The sequence below is a fragment of the Apodemus sylvaticus genome, chromosome X, assembly GCF_947179515.1.
Source record: "Apodemus sylvaticus chromosome X, mApoSyl1.1, whole genome shotgun sequence".
In the NCBI taxonomy this organism is placed as follows: domain Eukaryota; kingdom Metazoa; phylum Chordata; class Mammalia; order Rodentia; family Muridae; genus Apodemus; species Apodemus sylvaticus.
Window position 1 is genome coordinate 7943586 of NC_067495.1, and position 16219 is coordinate 7959804.

Below are 16219 nucleotides of genomic sequence, written 5' to 3' on the forward strand. Positions count from 1 at the left end.
GAAACCATTTGAACAAGCAGGGCAGTGGTGGCACACGCCTTTAATCCCAGCACTTGGGAGGAGAGACAGGTGAATTTCTGAGTTCCAGGCCAGCCTGGTCTACAGAGTGAGTTCCAGGAGAGACAGCTCTAGATAGAGAAACCCTATCTCGAAAAAGAAACAAAAACCAAAAGTATAGCCATTTGAACACTTTTCTCTTATTCCTGTCATGGAAATACCGTAATTTGCCTTAAAAAAAACGAACAGACAAAAGTCTGAACCAGCGTCCTGGTTCTGCCTGCTTTCCTAAGGCCTCCGAGCTAGATGTTTACAGCAGCTCAGCAGCCTGAGCCCCGGAAGCCAGTGCTCTATGCAAAAGGACGCACTCTGGAGTCTGTTCTCCACCCTTCCTCACGGTCTAACATATGTACAGCTGAAACTACCACCACCAGCTATTACACATTGCTCTCTGTTCTCTTAGTTTAAGTAAACCCAAATTACCTCTCACATGTGAAGAAAAATGCGGAAGCCACGAGGTCCCCCCGTAATTTGGAGTAGTGAACTAGATCCACTCTGACACTTTCCACGGAAGTAACGCTTTATTTAATGAGAGGTCTCCTTAGCCTGCTGGTAGAACCTACGCACACACAACACTGATAGCCAGCCGCTGTTCGCCAAGTCTCCTCTTCAGTCGGGCCTTGGCTTTAAGGAGGCCAGAGTCCAGCAGGAAAGTGTGTGGTGCCCCGGCTCCACCGGCTCTTAGGTTGCTACAGTTTTCTCTTCTTTACTGAAAGGCTGTAGGGAGCCAGGCTTGACCCATGAGAGACCAGCAACGTGAACACTCTTACTGTGCTGTTCCTCGCGCTTCTTTTTCGGAGTCATCATCTTTTCTCTGGCCTCATCATGTACAAAAGGGTTCCACGGAGAAAAGCTAATGGCGTAGGGGTCTTCTATCTTCGGCAGGTCAAACAGATGAGCCATACAGATGTTAACACTTTCGGCCACTTTACCTTTAAAAAGCTGAATGTCTCTTTCATACAGCATTGCAGCGTCTGGGTTTAGGGGATTCTTCGTGCTGATCTTGTAGAAGACTCTCCTTGCATACATTAACACCTGCCATATACGATTGTGGTTGCGCATCCACTTGGCGAATTTTCTTTGTACATCCAGCTCGCCCGAGGTGGGATCCACTAGTGGGTGAAAGACGGGGATATCAAACAGCAGGCGTGGACAGTCGCCATCTGGATAATTATCGGGAATATACACCGTAAACTTGAATATGCCGTCCTGATAGAGCCCGTGGCGGATGAATATTACTCCAAACCACACTAATGGCGAGCGGAAAGATGGCTGTACATAGACTCCTGGCAGCTTCTGCTTCACCACCAATGTAAATTCCGCAAGAAGCGAATATTCCAGGTAGAAGGACCCTTCTGTAAGAGGCGTGGCTGCCCTTTCTTGACTGCCCTGCTGGGGCAGGCTTCGATCTGGGCAGGGCATTTTTGATTCTAGAAGGGAGCTGGTTTTTGGGTGCACTTCGTGGAGGACTGGTTTTCACATCCCCCACTAATGTCTTCTCCTTGCCTTCTGCTCCTTGGCGCTCAGAGCCTGCAGACGTGCTCCACATAGGGGTCACAATGTGTCTTCCATGAACGTCAGTGCTGTGTCATCAAAGGCTTCTGTCCTCAGCATTCAGGCTGGATGCCCTTGGTGCCTGAGCACTGGGCGCTGAGCGCCACCATCTCCTCCTGTAGTGCTGCCCGGCCCCTGACGCTCCAGCAATAGAGTTTGTATGCTGGCATCGAAGCATCTGGGGTTGGGATCCTTGTAATTCTAGGTACTGATCACCTGCTCTTGTCTTTAGTGGGTGAGTAGGGTTTTTTCTCTTGGTTTCTTTGTCCTCTCTGGTCCTTAGGATGCTGTGGTGTCTGTTGAGAATTCTTCTCCTAGAATCCTGCTAGATGTGGCCATGGTTTCAGGTAGAATGTTTTCCTAGTTGTCAGGTAGATTGTTTCCCTAGATCTGAAACTTAGGAAGGGGGATGGGCTAGGATCCAGGCGGAGGGGTCCACAAGAGGGGGGAAAGCAGGCTGTTCCACCAGCATCTGTTTAGTCCTCTGGGAAGGAGCTCAGAGACTGTGGAGAGCCCTTGGCAGGGGGTCTGCTACAGAGGTGAGGGACCATGAGGCTGGGGGATGGCATTGGGAGGAGAGAAGGGACAGTGAAGATCTGAAGCTTGCCTGCCTGCTTCACTGGCAGGCCTGGCTAGTGGGTCCTTCAGGAATGCCTGCTGGAGTTGGGGCCTGGGATAAAGACATGAGGGGGAGTGGAGCTTGCTGGGGACAGGGACAGTTTACATCAAACTCATTTTTTTTCAAACATGTTTTTAATTTATGTTTTGAATTAGTTTTATGAAGGCTGCCTTAAATCTTTAGTTAGATAACCTTAATATGCATTTCATATTTTTTAACGATTTATTTTATTTGATTTTGGATTTGTTTTTGCAAATCACAGAGACAGGGTTTCTCTGTGTTGCCCTGGCTCTCCTAGAACTCACTCTGTAGACTAGGCTGGCTTCGGAGTCAGAAATCTGCCTGCCTCTGCCTCCCAGAGTGCTAGGATTACAGGCCCATGCCACCACCACCAGGTTCTAAAGATTTATTTTATATATGATATCTTCAGACATACTGGAAGAGGTCATCAGAATCCACTACAGATGGTTGTCAGCAAGCATTGTTTGCTGGGATTTGAACTCAAGACCTCTGGAAGAGCAGTCGGTGTTCTCAACCACTGAGCCATCTCTCCAGCCATTTGTCTTAGAGTTGACATTTATGGGTTATATATTTCCAGTTTTGTAGTTATTGTTGTTTTGTTTTCAGAGGAAATGTCAGTATGTCACTCTAGCAGGTTTGGAACTTACAATGTGGTCCAAGGTGGCCTCTCAGCCTCCCAAATGCTGTAACTAAAGGGAAGCACCAGCACCATGTCTAGAGAATGAAAGGAAACATTTTAGTGTCTGGGAGGTGGGGAGGTCAGGGTCGCATGGAGCCCAGGCTGTCCTTCAACTCAGTCCATACCTGAGGCTGCTTGCCGATTCTTCATCTACCTGCATCTGTCACCTAAATGCTGATGTTGCAGGGGTGTGCCTGACTCCATTTCCTGCAGTTCAGGGGACAGAACCCTGAGCATCATGTGTTCTAGGCAAGTACTCTATCAAGTAAACTATGTCTTTGGCCCTACTATGTATATTGAGACTTTGACATTTGGAGCATTATGTTATGGTGAAGCTCTTTGGGACTTTCTGGTTTTGCTGGCATGTTTAATGCTGTTCCTGCAGTGTGGACAATAGGGAGGAGAGTTTACTGCACCTGGCAGGAGCTGGTGCACAGCCCATGGAGGAGGATGCTGACTGGCTTGCTCCCTGTGACTGGCCCCGCCTGCTCTCCTCCACAGCCCAGGCCCACCTGTCCAGGACTGACACCACTCACTGTGGGCTGGGCTCTCCCTTATCAAACACCAATCAGGAAAATATCATACAGGTTTGTCTACAGGTCACTCTTGTCACATTTTCTCAGTTGAGGGTCCCCTTTCCAAATGATCTGAGCTAATGTCAAGCTGACAAAAACAAAACAAAACAAAACAAAACAAAAAAAACAGAAACAAAATACAAAACAAAACTAACCAGCACCGATAGTTTATTGTAGGAAGGTAGTTTTTGGCTTGGTGTCTTGTTGGTTTCTCCTCTGTCTGCCAAAGCTGATCATTTCCTGGTCCTTTGGTTAACACATTTCTCTTTTGCTATGTTTATTTGCTTATTTACGTATTCTATACTGAGACAGACTCTTGCTGTGTAGCCTAGACTGTCCTCAAATTCAAGATCTCCCTTCTTTGACCCCCAAAGAGCTGGGATAAATGACAGGAGCCGTCACACACAGACTCTTCCTGGTCCTTTGGCTAGGAAGAACAGGCTTTTCCTGGGACTTGAAAGTCTGCTCTCGTTGACGATCTGAGTGCCAACTTCTTTTGAGCCGGACATCTAGAATGCAGGCATCAGAAAAGAATCCATTGCCCTTTGCTTCTTGGGTACTGAGGCAAAGCTCATGCTTTCTTTATATATAAGATTTATCTCATGCTTGCTTTGTATATAATATCCTAAGTTTGTCCTTAGCAGAACTGACAGGGAATGAATGCCTATCTTCATGGAAATAGAAGTCTCTTGAATTTGTACAGGTTGTTAAATTACAGCAGTTGTATGGCAAAGGGTATATATCTCACACATACAGGACACTGACTCTCTGTTAGAGTAACAAAGCCATGTGACCCAGAAATACAGTCAAGAAACCACACCGCCATCACCCCTAAGAAGTTTCTTCTTCATGTTCCCAAGGCCTAAATGCAACATTTGCAGTATCTTAATTTTCAGAGAGTATGGCTTTAGAGATGCCTGTTTCCGGGTTTCAAAAGAGGGACCTTTAAAACACACATGTAAATAATTTCAGCTCTGTCATCCTCCTGTATAGGGAGCAGCCATGGCGTCCAGCTATGACAATGATCCTCAAACACCACTTCCATAAAGAGTGGCAGCATTAGCAGCAGCCCTAGCAGAGAGTGGACAATTGGTTCAACTCGCCAGGATGCAAGATCCAAGGGCATCCAGGCCAAAGACTGCCACACTGCCCTATCAGGTTCATAGGGAGGTAGTCCACAGTGACCAGGGTCTGAGCTGGGAGGGGCTTCAGCCTAGGAGATCTCAGGGAGGTCAGCATCCTTAAGAAAGTGGCCCAGTGGCTTCTTTGTGGACTCAAGAAGCCAAAACAAATCTAATGCATCACTAGAGGCCAGTGTGCTATAGCACCTGAAGAGGATGGCTCCAAGCTCACACTCTTCTCCAGGAAGCCTTCTGCTTCCAAGAAGGGAGACAGTCCACTGAAGAATTCAAATTGTGCCCCCCACCCCCAGGTAAGAGGATCTGTGATGCCCATCCCAACTGTCTACAAAAGGAGAAGGCCAGAATCATCAGAGAGAAATAGAAGAATTTCAGAAGGCACCCCCTACCCCATTTTTAGCAGTTTTCACATGGCCAGTACCAAATGCCTGACTCTGGTATTTGAACAGAAAGGGCCAAGGAAGCTGCAGAGCAAGACATTGAGAAGAAAAAGAAACAAGTTGTTGGAGCCCTGCAATACATTTTCACTAAAGCAAAACAGAAACCAATCTATAGAGAAGTGGCTCAGCAGGTGAGGGCTCTGCTTGCTGCCAAGCATGACCCACGTGAGTAAGAACCCGAGAGCCACTTGGTAGAAGACAACCAGGAGAGATGCAAGTCCTGCAAGCTGCCCTTTGACCTATACGTGTGTGCTATTGCACACACGCAGACACACAGACAAAGAAATGAGTGTGCTAAAACGTTTTCAATACAGAAGTAATTGGACATTCTAGTACACACCTGTAATCCTAGCACTTGGAGCACAGAAGCAGGAGGGTTCTGAATTCAAAGTGGAGGCCGATCTAGGCTACACACCAGGACCCTTTCTAAAAACAAAGGCTGGGTGTCTATCCTGAACCAGACCCAGGATTTGAGGCTCAGCATTGAAATACACACACACACACACACACACACACACACACACACACAGAGAGAGAGAGAGAGAGAGAGAGAGAGAGAGAGAGAGAGAGATGTGGGAGGGTAATAGCAAATAAATAAATAAGCAAGCAATAAAGAACCAACAAGATGGCTCACTGTGTAAAAGTGCTTGTCACACAAGCCTGAGGACCTGGACTCAGTTTTTAGACCCATGTAAGGACAGAAGGAGAGAACAGCTGTCCTATGATGTGCCCCATCATACAGGGAGAGAAGTAAATACTTAATTAATTAAAATAAACCAGTGAATACTCTGAGAGTTTGATGTTTTGCCATTTTATCGATACATGTAATGAATTAGTTTATCAAATCATTTTATTTGTATGTAGAAACAATACATCACTAATATTATTTTAAATACTTTACATTTTATAACACGTGTTCTAAGACTTTATATTTTTTACTCCTTATAATTCCTATGATATGGCTGATATTATCCTCATGCAAGGTGAGAAATACAAATTTTTGGGTTTTTTTGTTGTTGTTTGCTTATTTGAGACAGGAGTTCTCTGCGTAGACTTGGCTGTCCTAGAACTCACTCTGTAGACCAGGCTGGCCTGGAGTTCACAGAGATCCTTGTGCCTCTGCCTCTTGAGTTTTGGGATTAAGGGCGTGTACCACCATTGCCCAGCTTTAAGATGGGAAAATCTATGCTCAGTAATACAGAATATGTCCAAGGGCACCCAGGTAGACAGATCGATTAGCTCCAGAAGGGAAGAGTCGTCCATGTTCCAATTTTTGAGATGATTTTGATTGGCTCCATTTTGATTCCATGACTACAAAATGACCATCAATAAGTGATTGACCTACTTGTCTACCATGGCCCTGAAGAGTCAAGGATGGCAATTTCAAGTGATTTTAGAAGAAGTGCCTTGGTCACTTTTTTTAAAAACAATTATTTATTTTATGGATATGAGTACACCACCATTGCTCTCTTCAGACACACCAGAAGAGGGCACCAGACCCCATGACAGATGGTTGTGAGCCACCTTATGATTGCTGGGAATTGAACTCAGGACCTCTGGAAGACCAGTCAGTGCTCTTAACTGCTGAGCCATCTCTCCAGCACTAATTTCTAACTTCTTGACCTTCAGTTGTCTTATTGCTCTAAATAAGACCTCAAGCACTATATTGAAAAGATGTGGGCAGCCATTTCTTGTTCCTGATTTTGGTGGATCATTTTGAGTTTCTTTCCATTTATGTGGATGGCTATGGGCTTGCTGTAAACTATCTTTACTACATTGAGGTATGTCCCTTGTATCCCTAATCTCTCTGGTACTTTCATTATAAAGGGATGTTGAATTTTTGTCAAAGATCTTTTCTGTGTCTAATGAGATGGTCACGTGGTTTTTGTCTTTCAGTTTGTTTATGTAGTAAATAACATTTACCAATTTACGTTATGTTGAACCATCCCTGAATCCCTAGGATGAAGCTTACTTTGTCATGGTAGATGGTTTTTTATGTGTTCTTGAATTCAGTTTGTAAGTATTTTATTGAGATATGTGCATCTATGTTCATAATAGGTATTGGTCTGTAATTCCATCTTTTTTTGGTTGGGTCTTTATGTGGTTGGAGAGTCAGGGAAACTGTGACCTCCTAAGAAAAACTTGGCAGTGCTCATAATGCTTCTATTTTGTGGCATATTGGCATTAGCTGTTAGGATTAGAAGTTAGGGTTAGGGTCTTTGAAAGTCTGGTAAAATGCTGTGTCTATCCATGAGCATTTTGGGTCAGTAGATTTTAATTACTTCTTATATTTCACTGAGGTTTATGAGTCTGTTTAAATTGCTTATTTGATCTTAGCTTTGGTAGGCAATTTGTATCAAGAAATTTATTCATTTCATTTAGATTTCCCAATTTGGTAAAATATAGGTTTTTAAAGCATGATCTTATGATTCCCTGTATTTCCTTGATTTTTTGTTTGTTTTTGTCTTTGTCTTTGTTTTGTTTTGTTTTGTTTTGTTTTTTGAGACAGGGTCTCTCTGTGTAGGCCTGTCTGTCCTGGAACTCACTGTGTAGATCAGGCTGGACTTGAACTCAGAGACCCTCCTGCCTCTGCCTCCCAAGTGCAGGGATTAAAGGTGTGCACCACCCCCTTCTGGCCCTTGATGTCTGTTTTGTGTCTCCCTTTTTCTCTTTATCTTTGTTCATTTGGATCTTCTCTCTTTGTGTTTTGGGTAATTTGGATAAGGGCTTGTCAATCTTACTGATTCTCTCAAAGAACCAACTATTTGTTCATTGATTCTTTGTATTGTTTTTGTTTGTTTCTGTCTTGTTGATTTCAGCCCTGAGTCTCACTATTTCCTGCAGTCTACTCCTGTTGGGTGTGATTTCTTCTTTATGTTCTAAAGCTTTCAGGTGTGCGGCTGTTAGTGGAAGATCTCTCCAATTTTTTATGTGGGCATTTTGTGCTATGAACTTGCCTTTTAGACTCCCTTTTTGTTTTTTTAAACAATTTTAATTTTTTATTAATTAATTAATTTATTTTATGTATATGAGTACACAGTCCCTGCCTTCAGCCACACCAGAAGAGGGCATTGTTTCCCATTACAGATGGTTGTGAGCCACCATGTGGTTACTGGGACTTGAACTCAAGACCTCTCTGTAAGGACAGTTAGTGCTCTTAACCACTGAGCCATCTCTCCAGCCCCATAGACTCCTTTTCATTGTGTCCCATAAGTTTTGGTATACTGCATATTCACTTTCATTAAATTCTTAAAAAGTCCTTATTTCATAATTATAGTCTTGACCCATTTTTTAATTAGTAAAGAGATTTTTTCAGCTTCCTCTATCTAATCTAAGTTTTCTGTTGCTCCTGTTGTAGACATCTAGCTTTAATCTATGATGGTCTGATAGTATGTAAGGTGTTGTTTCAATTTTTTTCTATTGGGACTTGCTTTGTGTCTGAGAATGTGGTCACTCTTGGGGAAAGTTCCATGAGGTGCTGAGAAGAGGGAATATTCTTTTGTGTTTGAGTGAAATGCTCAGTATATATCTTTTTTTTGTTTGTTTGTTTGGTTGGTTGGTTGGTTGGTTTGTATTTTTGAGACAGGGTTTCTCTGCATAGCTCGGGCTGTCCTGCAACTCACTCTGTAGACAAGGCTGGCCTTGAACTCTGAAATCGGCCTTCCACTGCCTCCCAAGTGCTGGGATTACGGGCATGCACCTCCACTGCCCAGCTGTAAATATCTTTGAGTTCCATTTATTTTATGAGATCAATTAGCATTTCTCCAGGTGTTTTGTTTTATTTGTTTATTTTTGTATGGATAACCTGTGTATTGTCAAGAGTGGAGCATTGAAGTCTCCTAATATCCATGTGTGATTATATGTGATTTAAGCTGTAGTTGTGTTTCCTTTATGAACTTGGGTGCCCTTCTGTTTGGGGCATATATATAGAACTTCAATGTCTTCTTGTTGAATATTCCCTTTAAGAAGTATCCTGGGGCTGGATAGATGGCTCAGTGGTTAAGAGCACTGACTGCTCTTCCAGATGTCCTGAGTTCAAATTCCCGCAACTGCATGGTGGCTCACAACCGTCTGTAATGAGATCTGATGCCCTCTTCAGGTGTGTCTAAAGACAACTACAGTGTACCCACATACATGAAATAAATAAAAATTTTTAAAAAGAAAGAAAGAAAATTTCCAATATAAGGAGCTGTAATGTTTAAATTTAAAGTTTCCTTTTTAGAGCTATTTATACATTTCTTTTCATTGTTTGCTTGTTTTCATAGATTTCCTTAAAGGTTTCCTCCATTTCCTGTTTAAGGACTTTGATCACATCCATAAAGGTATTTTAGAAGCCTTTTCTTACTCTTCAACTGTGCTGCATTTCCCAGGGCCTGTTGTGGTAGGGTTGCTGAGCTCTAGTGGAGAGACACATTATCCTGTTATCAATAGAGGTTTTTGTCCTGCATAAATGACAACCATTTATTGCTTTAGTTCATTTCCACTAATACATCGCTCATTCACCATTTAAATACCTGGTTACATCAGAAACCATATGAACAAGCAGGGCAGTGGTGGCACACGCCTTTAATCCCAGCACTTGGGAGGAGAGACAGGTGAATTTCTGAGTTCCAGGCCAGCCTGGTCTACAGAGTGAGTTCCAGGAGAGACAGCTCTACATAGAGAAACCCTATCTCGAAAAAGAAACAAAAAACAAAAGTATAACCATTTGAACACTTTTCTCTTATTCCTGTCATGGAAATACAGTAATTTGCCTTTAAAAAAAGAACAGACAAAAGTCTGAACCAGCGTCCTGGTTCTGCCTGCTTTCCTAAGGCCTCCGAGCTAGATGTTTACAGCAGCTCAGCAGCCTGAGCCCCGGAAGCCAGTGCTCTATGCAAAAGGACGCACTCTGGAGTCTGTTCTCCACCCTTCCTCACGGTCTAACATGTGTACAGCTGAAACTACCAACACCAGCTATTACACATTGCTCTCTGTTCTCTTAGTTTAAGTAAACCCAAATTACCTCTCACATGTGAAGAAAAATGCGGAAGCCACGAGGTCCTCCCGTAATTTGGAGTAGTGAACTAGATCCACTCTGACACTTTCCACAGAAGTAACGCTTTATTTAATGAGAGGTCTCCTTAGCCTGCTGGTAGAACCTACGCACACACAACACTGATAGCCAGCCGCTGTTCGCCAAGTCTCCTCTTCAGTCGGGCCTTTGCTTTAAGGAGGCCAGAGTCCAGCAGGAAAGTGTGTGGTGCCCCGGCTCCACCAGCTCTTAGGTTGCTACAGTTTTCTCTTCTTTACTGAAAGGTTGTAGGGAGCCAGGCTTGACCCACGAGAGGCCAGGAATGTGAACACTCTTACTGTGCTGCTGTTCCTCGCGCTTCTTATTCGGAGTCAGCATCTTTTCTCTGGCCTCATCATGTACAAAAGGGTTCCACGGAGAAAAGCTAATGGCGTAGGGGTCTTCTATCTTCGGCAGGTCAAACAGATGAGCCATACAGATGTTAACACTTTCGGCCACTTTACCTTTAAAAAGCTGAATGTCTCTTTCATAGAGCATTGCAGCGTCTGGGTTTAGGGGATTCTTCGTGCTGATCTTGTAGAAGACTCTCCTTGCATACATTAACACCTGCCATATACGATTGTGGTTGCGCATCCACTTGGCGAATTTTCTTTGTACATCCAGCTCACCCGAGGTGGGATCCACCAGTGGGTGAAAGACGGGGATATCAAACAGCAGGCGTGGACAGTCGCCATCTGGGTAATTATCGGGAATATACACCGTAAACTTGAATATGCCGTCCTGATAGAGCCTGTGCCTGATGAATATTACTCCAAACCACACTAATGGCGAGCGGAAAGATGGCTGTACATAGACACCTGGCAGATTCTGCTTCACCACCAATGTAAATTCCGCAAGAAGCGAATATTCCAGGTAGAAGGACCCTTCTGTAAGAGGCGTGGCTGCCCTTTCTTGACTGCCCTGCTGGGGCAGGCTTCGATCTGGGCAGGGCATTTTTGGTTCTAGAAGGGAGCTATTTTTTGGGTGCACTTCGTGGAGGACTGGTATTCACATCCCCCGCTAATGTCTTCTCCTTGCCTTCTGCTCCTTGGCGCTCAGAGCCTGCAGATGCGCTCCACATAGGGGTCACAATGTGTCTTCCATGAACGTCAGTGCTGTGTCATCAAAGGCTTCTGTCCTCAGCATTCAAGCTGGATGCCCTTGGTGCCTGAGTGCTGGGCGCTGAGCGCCCCCGCGGGCCAACAGCATCTCCTCCTGTAGTGCTGCCCGGCCCCTGACGCTCCATCAATAGAGTTTGTATGCTGGCATCGAAGCATCTGGGGTTGGGATCCTTGTAATTCTAGGTACTTTTCACCTGCTCTTGTCTTTAGTGGGTGAGTGGGGTTTTTTCTCTTGGTTTCTTTTGTCCTCTCTGGTCCTTAGGACACTGTGGTGTCTGTTGAGAATTCTTCTCCTAGAATCCTGCTAGATGTGGCGATGGTTTCAGGTAGAATGTTTTCCTAGTTGTCAGGTAGATTGTTTCCCTAGATCTGAAACTTAGGAAGGGGGATGGGCTAGGATCCAGGCTGAGGGGTCCACAAGAGGGGGGAAAGCAGGCTGTTCCTCCAGCATCTGTTTAGTCCTCTGGGAAGGAGCTCAGAGACTGTGGAGAGCCCTTGGCAGGGGGTCTGCTACAGAGGTGAGGGACCATGAGGCTGGGGGATGACATTGGGAGGAGAGAAGGGACAGTGAAGATCTGAAGCTTGCCTGCCTGCTTCACTGGCAGGCCTGGCTAGTGGGTCCTTCAGGAATGCCTGCTGGAGTTGGGGCCTGGGATAAAGCCAAGAGGGGGGAGTGCAGCTTTCTGGGGACAGGGACAGTTTACATCAAACTCATTTTTTTTCAAACATGTTTTTAATTTATCCTTCGAATTAGTTTTATGAAGGCTGCCTTAAATCTTTAGTTAGATAACCTTAATATGCATTTCATATTTTTTAATGATTTATTTTATTTGATTTTGGATTTGTTTTTGCGAGACAGGGTTTCTCTGTGTTGCCCTGGCTCTCCTGGAACTCACTCTGTAGACTAGGCTGGCTTCGGAGTCAGAAATTTGCCTGCTTCTGCCTCCCAGATTGCTGGGATTACAGGCCCATGCCACCACCACCAGGCTCTAAAGATTTATTTTATATATGATATCTTCAGACATACTGGAAGAGGTCATCAGAATCCACTACAGATGGTTGTCAGCAAGCATTGTTTGCTGGGATTTGAACTCAAGACCTCTGGAAGAGCAGTCGGTGTTCTCAAACACAGCCATCTCTCCAGCCATTTGTCTTAGAGTTGACATTTATAGGTTATATATTTCCAGTTTTGTTGTTATTGTTGTTTTGTTTTCAGAGGAAATCTCAGTATGTCACTCTGGCAGGTTTGGAACTTACAATGTGGTCCAAGGTGGCCTCTCAGCCTCCCAAGTGCTGTAACCAAAGGCAAGCACCAGCACCACGTCTAGCGAACGAAAGGAAACATTTTAGTGTCTGGGAGGTGGGGAGGTCAGGGTCGCATGGAGCCCAGGCTGTCCTTCAACTCAGTCCATACCTGAGGCTGGTTGCCGATTCTTCATCTACCTGCATCTGTCACCTAAATGCTGATGTTGCAGGGGTGTGTCTGACTCCATTTCCTGCAGTTCAGGGGACAGAATCCTGAGCATCATGTGTTCTAGGCAAGTACTCTATCAAGTAAACTATGTCTTTGGCCCTACTATGTATATTTGGAGCATTTGGAGCATTATGTTATGGTGAAGCTCATTGGGACTTTCTGGTTTTGCCTGCATGTTTAATGCTGTTCCTGCAGTGTGGACAATAGGGAGGAGAGTTTACTGCACCTGGCAGGAGCTGGTGCACAGCCCATGGAGGAGGATGCTGACTGGCTTGCTCCCTGTGACTGGCCCCGCCTGCTCTCCTCCACATCCCAGGCCCACCTGCCCAGGACTGACACCACTCACTGTGGGCTGGGCTCTCCCTTATCAAACACCAATCAGGAAAATATCATACAGGTTTGTCTACAGGTCACTCTTGTCACATTTTCTCAGTTGAGGGTCCCCTTTCCAAATGATCTGAGGTAGTTTCAAGTTGACAAAAACAAAAAAAAAAAAAAAAAAAAAAAAAAAAACAGAAACAAAATACAAAACAAAACTAGCCAGCACTGATAATTTATTGTAGCAAGGTAGTTTTTGGCTTGGTGTCTTGTTGGTGTTTCCTCTGTCTGCCAAAGCTGATCATTTCCTGGTCCTTTGGTTAACACATTTCTCTTTTGCTATGTTTATTTGTTTCTTTACGTATTCTATACTGAGACAGACTCTTGCTGTGTAGCCTAGACTGTCCTCAAATTCAAGATCTCCCTTCTTTGACCCCCAAAGAGCTGGGATAAATGTCAGGAGCCATCACACACAGACTCTTCCTGGTCCTTTGGCTAGGAAGAACAGGCTTTTCCTGGGACCTGAAAGTCTGCTCTCGTTGACGATCTGAGTGCCACCTTCTTTTGAGCCGGACTTCTAGAATGGAGCCATCAAAAAGGAAGCCATTGCCCTTTGCTTCTTGGGTACTGAGGCAAAGCTCATGCTTGCTTTATATATAAGATTTATCTTATGCTTGCTTTGTATATAATATCCTAAGTTTGTCCTTAGCAGAACTGACAGGGAATGAATGCCTGTCTTCATGGAAATAGAAGTCTCTTGAATTTGTACAGGTTGTTAAATTACAGCAGTTGTATGGCAAAGGGTATATATCTCACACATAAAGGACACTGACTCTCTGTTAGAGTAACAAAGCCATGTGACCCAGAAATACAGTCAAGATAGCATACCTCCATCACCCCTAAGAAGTTTCTTCTTCATGTTCCCCAGGCCTAAATGCAACATTTGCAGTATCTTAATTTTCAGAGAGTATGGCTTTAGAGATGCCTGTTTCCGGGTTTCAAAAGAGGGACCTTTAAAACACACATGTAAATAATTTCAGCTCTGTCATCCTCCTGTATAGGGAGCAGCCATGGCGTCCAGCTATAATGACAATGATCCTCAAACACCACTTCCATAAAGAGTGGCAGCATTAGCAGCAGCCCTAGCAGAGAGTGGACAATTGGTTCAACTCGCCAGGATGCAAGATCCAAGGGCATCCAGGCCAAAGATGCCACAGTGCCCTATCAGGTTCATAGGGAGGTAGTCCACAGTGACCAGGGTCTGAGCTGGGAGGGGCTTCAGCCTAGGAGATCTCAGGGAGGTCAGCATCCTTAAGAAAGTGGCCCAGTGGCTTCTTTGTGGACTCAAGAAGCCAAAACAAATCTAATGCATCACTAGAGGCCAGTGTGCTATAGCACCTGAAGAGGATGGCTCCAAGCTCACACTCTTCTCCAGGAAGCCTTCTGCTTCCAAGAAGGGAGACAGTCCACTGAAGAATTCAAATTGTGCCCCCCACCCCCAGGTAAGAGGATCTGTGATGCCCATCCCAACTGTCTACAAAAGGAGAAGGCCAGAATCATCAGAGAGAAATAGAAGAATTTCAGAAGGCACCCCCCACCCCATTTTTAGCAGTTTTCACATGGCCAGTACCAAATGCCTGACTCTGGTATTTGAACAGAAAGGGCCAAGGAAGCTGCAGAGCAAGACATTGAGAAGAAAAAGAAACAAGTTGTTGGAGCCCTGCAATACATTTTCACTAAAGCAAAACAGAAACCAATCTATAGAGAAGTGGCTCAGCAGGTGAGGGCTCTGCTTGCTGCCAAGCATGACCCACGTGAGTAAGAACCCGAGAGCCACTTGGTAGAAGACAACCAGGAGAGATGCAAGTACTGCAAGCTGCCCTGTGACCTATACATGTGTGCTATTGCACACACGCAGACACACACACACAAAGAAATGAGTGTACTAAAATGTTTTCAATACAGAAGTAATTGGACATTCTAGTACACACCTGTAATCCTAGCACTTGGAGCACAGAAGCAGGAGGGTTCTGAGTTCAAGGTGGAGGCCAATCTAGGCTTCATACCAGGACCCTTTCTAAAAACAAAGGCTGGGTGTCTATCCTGAACCAGACCCAGGATTTGAAGCTCAGCATTGAAATACACACACACACACACACACACACACACACACAGAGAGAGAGAGAGAGAGAGAGAGAGAGAGACAGAGAGAGAGAGAGAGAGAGAGAGAGAGAGAGAGATAGATGTGGGAGGGTAATAGCAAATAAATAAATAAACAAGCAATAAAGTGCCAACAAGATGGCTCACTGTGTAAAAGTGCTTGTCACACAAGCCTGAGGACCTGGACTCAGTTTCTAGACCCATGTAAGGACAGAAGGAGAGAACAGCTGTCCTATGATGTTCCCCATCATACAGGGAGAGAAGTAAATACTTAATTAATTAAAATAAACCAGTGAATACTCTGAGAGTTTGATGTTTTGCCATTTTATCGATAAATGTAATGAATTAGTTTATCAAATCATTTTATTTGTATGTAGAAACAATACATCACTAATATTATTTTAAATGCTTTACATTTTATAACACGTGTTCTAAGACTTTATATGTTTTACTCCTTATAATTCCTATGAGATGGGAGATATTATCCTCATGCAAGGTGAGAAATACAAATTTTTGATTTTTTTTGTGTTTGTTTGCTTATTTGAGACAGGAGTTCTCTGCATAGACTTGGCTGTCCTAGAACTCACTCTGTAGACCAGGCTGGCCTAGAGTTCACAAAGATCCTTGTGCCTCTGCCTCTTGAGTTTTGGGATTAAGGGCGTGTACCACCATGGCCCAGCTTTAAGATGGGAAAATCTATGCTCAGTAATACAGAATATGTCCAAGGGCACCCAGGTAGACAGAGCGATTAGCCCCAGAAGGAAAGAGTCGTCCATGTTCCAATTTTTGAGATGATTTTGATTGGCTCCATTTTGATTCCATGACTACAAAATGACCATCAATAAGTGATTGACCTACTTGTCTACCATGGCCCTGAAGAGTCAAGGACGGCAATTTCAAGTGATTTTAGAAGAAGTGCCTTGGTCACTTTTTTTTAAACAATTATTTATTTTATGGATATGAGTACACCACCATTGCTCTCTTCAGACACACCAGAAGAGGGCACCAG

General features: G+C 44.3%; 2 pseudogenes; both read right to left on the reverse strand.

The window, feature by feature from the left end:
• Positions 1-738: 738 nt before the first annotated feature.
• Positions 739-3090, reverse strand: LOC127675494 (AKT-interacting protein-like; annotated as a pseudogene).
• A 7257-nt stretch (positions 3091-10347) lies between these two features.
• Positions 10348-12707, reverse strand: LOC127675497 (AKT-interacting protein-like; annotated as a pseudogene).
• Between the last annotated feature and the right edge of the window lie 3512 nt (positions 12708-16219).